Source organism: Humulus lupulus, chromosome 7 (assembly GCF_963169125.1).
Source record: "Humulus lupulus chromosome 7, drHumLupu1.1, whole genome shotgun sequence".
NCBI lineage: Eukaryota > Viridiplantae > Streptophyta > Magnoliopsida > Rosales > Cannabaceae > Humulus > Humulus lupulus.
The window spans coordinates 23,554,304-23,560,303 of NC_084799.1; positions in this window are offsets into that span (position 1 = coordinate 23,554,304).

The following is a 6,000-nucleotide window of genomic DNA, read 5'->3' on the forward strand; positions in this document are numbered from 1 at the left end:
ATCACACAAATTAACTATTATTATCCACCAATTCTCACATCAGGAAGTTAATGCCTGTGTAACCTAATGAATCAAATGTTAACACTTTTTAATATGTGTCAGTGAGAACACAAATCTAAAGATTACGTGTAACACACTTTAAAAAAAAAAAAAACTATATCTAACGTGTACTACAACTGTTGATCAGTAGTTGTACGCCTTAGTTAACCAAGACCGTTACACTGTGTGTTTAAAATAGTGTTTAACTAGCTAAGTGAGTCATTTGAACTTAAATGTGTAATTAAAGACTAAGTCAAGGTCAGGTATTGAAAAGTTTGGTCACAAAGTGATTATTTTTCATTAAAATTATTAATTTTATACACGGGATCCCAAAAATCGGTTACAGACTGATAAAAGACAAATGAAATACAAATTAGCCGTCCTAAGCGGAAAAACAGAGTTCAACCCTAGTTCCTCCCAGGCTACCTCGACCGTGGCAGTTGAGTGGGCTGCATATGTACACACCGCCCCTGAAGCTCTCCATCTCATGGTTGGTCCGACTTTCCCTTTCCCTTACCTACACCACCCGTGAGCTAAGGCTCAGCAATAAAACTTAAATCAACATGCACAACTAAGCAACAATAATAATAACAGTAAACTTGAATCAATAAATTCAATCAACGACAAGATATAAGCAACCATCTTAACGATAATATTCAACACAATCAAATGTATAAACCAAGCTCATCAATCAATACAAATAGTTAAGTGCCAACAATACTCTTGTTTATTGTATAATGTTCAGGCCCGATGCCCTTAGGCCGGGTCCTCTATTATTATAGCCGACCCTGACACACTTAGGTTGGGTTACATCCCGCACGGTTGCTATCGGCCCCCGGCACCCTTAGGTTGGCCTTTAAAACAGATATAATCACAAACACACATTGCACAACAAGCAATTGAAGGCAGCATATACAAGCATGCCTATCCAACTATTATCAGATACAGATATATTTACAAACATAATGTATTCATTAACAGGGGTCTAAGCCCCATCCACAATCCGGGTACAATTTTCTTACCTCGAGTCCCGAGCTGAAGGTGTAGAGCGGTCCCGAGCACGATCCTTATTCCCGAGCCTTAACGGTATAACCTAGTGACAATGCAATAATGGATAACCATTAAAATCCTAAACCAATTAAAAGCTTTAAAAATAACATACTAGTCTCCGGGACCTCGAATTCTACTAAACTGGGTAGTAGAATCATTCTCGAGCACTTAGGTTTGAGTTCCCGAGCTTAAAAATATGTTTTGGTTATTTTCTTCAATTAGAGTCACGACCCAGCCCCCTAGGGCTGCGACGCGCTACAAGTTAGAGGACCTTGAGGCTCTCTTCTAAGGACACGGGTTGCAGTGCGCCCCTACCTGCGCCGCGACGCCTGGGCAAAATTACAGAGGCCTCCATCCTCCTCGCACACACGGACCGCAGCGCCTGAAGAACAGGGCCACGACTCGAGCCCAAAACCCAAAATTCCAAGCATTTCTCTTGCATTTCCTCCAAGCCAAAACCATCTGAATTCATCCAAAATATAAACTAAAGCTAGAATTGAACCTCTCAAGCATTCCCAAACACTATAAACAATATATGAATCCTAAAAAATCAAGCCAACACATTACCAAAGCCTAAAATCCAAACCTTGAGTTCAAAACTCAAGAACACCAAAACCAAGCTTAAAATTCAACAAGAACAGAGAAATTTACTTACCCCTACTGTAGATTACGACCCTGAGTTTATCCTTCAGTGATCCTAACTCCAATTCCAGCTTGAATCCACAAATTCCCAAGCTCTTTCCTTCCCAAATGATTAAACCCACCAAGGCACCAAGAAGAGGAGAGAAAACATACTAGGAAGGGAGAGACAGAGAGAGTTTTATGCTTTCTGGTGGATTCCTGAGGTTTCCCTAAGCTTATCCCTCACACAAAAGACTAAAGTACCCTCATCTTATCCTAAGCCTCATATTGCCCTTAAGGGAAAACTCGTCATTTACCGTAATTCCCGCTAATCCTCAATTGGTCCTATAGGTTCCCAATTAATCCCAATGTGGCCAACTAATCACCAAATAATTGTATGTTAACCAATAAATCCCAAATATATGTTAAGTTTCCCAAAATACCCCTAGGCTCACCTTGAGTCGGGTATTAGACCCCATTGTGACTATTTTGTTAAACCGCTCACTAGGATCGCCTCGACACTACAAGAAATTAAGATTTTTGCGGCGATCAAATTTGCCGCAAATACCCCTAAAATTCGCCGCAAATGTAAGTTGCGGCGAAAATTCGCTGCAAATAAGTCGCCGCAAAAAGGTCGTCGCAAAAACAATTATTTGCGGTGAATAAAATTCCCGCCGCAAATAACCTCATTATTTGTGGCGGTATTTTCGCCGCAAATAATTCTGGATTTGGTCGTAATTGACCCTTAATTGCAGCGAAAATGTAAAATAATTCGTCGCAAATAGTCATATAATTCTCCGCAACAAATGGGTGATTTTTGTTGTCTGGCCCTTATTTGCGGCGAATAATGCGCCACAAATACAATATATTTTCGCCTCAAATAGTGTAACATAAATAAAAAAAATTAAAATTTTAATATATAATAAAATTTATAATCAGAATTATAGTCTCCATTAATTGAAAATAATCCATACAATCTAATATTAATAATTGTCTTAATAGTATTAAAACAAATAAACACTACTTTTTATATAACTATATAATCTATCCCAAGTTGGTCGCATCATCATCGTCTAAGTCATCTGGAAACTGAATGACTGGGGGCGGTGGAGATTGTGGCGGAGGTGCTGACGAAGACGTGCCAATTCTAAATGTAGATTGATGTGGGATTGGCAGGGGAGCATGTGTAGGTGTATCATATCTGAACATATGTGGAGGCGATGGTGGAGCTTGTGAAGGTGCAGCCACATACATCTCCCACTATTGAGTTACTTCATCCGATCTCATTGTTTGAGGTGGTGGGCGGGATTCAGGAGGAAGGCGCTGAGATAGGAACTCAATGTTTGCTTTGTATTGTCTCAGCAAGTTAGCCATCGCCTGTCCCATCATGTTATTATTATCATTGGATTGAGCGGGCTGGGTGTATGACGACGACTGTGCCCGAGTTTGAGAATGACTACTGGAGGCCTTTTCCCCCTTTAATGTGCAACCAACTCCTCGTTCATGCCTGAGACGTTCACCCAACACTTTTTTCATGATCATCCTTTCGTCAACCGAACTTCCTTCATCAGAAATAGAAGACGAGACTTGCTGGCTCTGCGCTTCAAAATCTTTGTAATCATTTCCTATTTTTACAAAAAAATATCAGTAATACATCCAAATCATAGTGATTTCAAGGTCAAACAATAAGATAAGTCTTACATAGTCCGTTTTCACTTGCTCATTGACGAATTCTTCTTTATCCTTGCGGGTGTGGAATTGCTTCCAGCTTTCAATGTAACCCGGTACATTCTGAGATTCCGGGTTCGCTTGAAAACAAAGAAACAACTTATTAGATAAATAATTTATTAATAAAGAAATTTCTTATTTTTTTGTTACTTACTCTATCATGATAGGCCGCCACGAACGATTTTGATCCTTGAGTAGAAGGATACTTCATCAGTTCCTTATTGGTCGGATTCTTTTCTACCATAAGTCAATGCATTGTTTCCAATTTGAGCATTAACACCACTGTGGGGGTTGTTGAGGGCCCGCTCTAAGTTCTTATCATTACCATAAACTTTCTTGAAGTGTGCCTTCTTACGTGTTTTCCTATCACGATATTTGACGCCAGCATCATCATCTATAGCCTCAATAATATGATCATAGTCTGGTCGCCCTGCTATATCAAAATAATGCTACATTTTGAAATAAAAAAATATTAGTAAAATGGCATACCTCCAAAACATATATATGATTTAGAAATATATTTGAATTATTTACCTTTATAGTGGTATAAAGCAATTGTTTGTATTGATCAGGCACGGATTTCCGATTCGGAAAATATGGTGGTAATTTGTTGGTCACAGTGTTCTCGACTAAACGTGTGAACCATGTTCCATGCTTACCCAATGGCTTATAAGTGTCTAGGTCAAAAGTTATTGGAATTGGTTTTCCAGCTTTGCGCCTCGCCTTTTCGAGTTCCTGACCCATTCCTCCTCCACGCCCTTTACGCGAAGCTGTATTATTTATTTGTAGAAAAAATAAAAACATTGATAAATAATAAAAAAATCGATCACTTAATATTTTAAAATTAAAAGAGACTGAATTTGATTACCTGACTGGCAAGATGAAGGGATGCTAGTAGGATCAGGGGGAGGATCACCTCCTGCATCTCCACCATGAGAGTGTGCGACATTTGCTGACATCTTTATAACAAAAACATTTATTGAAATATGAAAAAATTAGTTAGTGTTAATGTGAGACACATATTGACTTAATAAAAAGAGACATATTATTATTTCTAAATATAATGTTTTGTTACATATATATGAAAACAAAATTCTACTACATAGAGTAATCACTATCATCAAAACTTGAAGCTACATTAATGAGATTCAAATTATCACTATTGTCATCACCAATGTCTTCAAGCAGTTCTTCCTCATCATTTGCTCCTCCTTCTTCATCATCACCATCGTTAATAAAACCTTCATCGCCACTGTCATGGTCTTGTTTATTAGTAGTAGAAGGACGAGACACAATGTCAACATGTTGAGCTGGTTCGTTAGACTGTTGCACAATCAGCTCTCCCAAATCGGCAGTTAGGATGAAGTTTGATGAGTTTTCGACATGGACAACATCAATATCTGTAATGACCCAACTACTCTAGACCTTGGACCATTACTAACTTCTATACAAAACTTACGAAAACATACATTTGAAATAACATATCTTTATTTCAGAACTGTAAGGTAAATGCTTAAAACTATATAAAATTCATAAGTATGACATTGGGATCCCATTGTTTGAAACAAAACATAACTTTGACATAATGAAAACTTAATTAAAACTTATTACAACCAATTGCGGAAAAATACATAGAAAACCATAATTAAAGAGACTTCATCCTCGAATCGAACTCTCGGTCCTTCGATTCCATTCCGCCTCAATACACATCCCCAAGCTTCCAAGAACCTTTCCCGCCACCAAAGCTATTTTCCCGAACATATAAACATAAAGGAGTGAGCCTAATGCCCAGCAAGGAAAATCTAACACATAAATCATATACATAAAATTCATATCAACATATACTAAAACATATCATAACATATGTCACATATACTATAATGACCATTATTACTTGGGGTCCCATAAACTAAACAAGTCATATGCCCATTAGATTTGTGGGGCTTGCTAGCTAAGCAAGTCATATGCCCATAAATTTATTGGGGCTTGTTAGTTGTACAGGTCATATGCCCAAGTCTACAAACATACATAACACACAAATCATAAGTTAACATAACACATAAATCATAAGATAACATATGGCATAACACATATTATCCTATCCTATTTTCCTTACCAAATGTACCGGGATATGAGAACAGGTTTGGGACTTTGGAACACTCCTAAAAACCATAAATGAAAGGGTAAGTATACTGAAGAAAGAGGAATGAAAAGAATGGACGAACTATACCATCAAGAATATACTTACCAAAAACCTTATGTTCAAGATCTTAGATTTCCTATCCAAGAATAAAGAATAAAGTTAGGGTGCTGAGTAGAAAACTATAAGAATTTAAGGAAAACAATACCAAAATGAACTAGAATTTGGAATACCGTGAATGCTTCTATGAGCAATCTAAACCTTGAACCGAAATGTGCTATAAACCTTACTTCCAAAGTGTTTGGTAAGCTTATAATCCCCAACCCAAGTGTTTACCCTCTCAAAAATAACCTAGCAGCTTGCAGCCTCTGAACCTAGCTTGATGAATGAATAAATGGCTGGGTACTAGGTCCTATTTATAG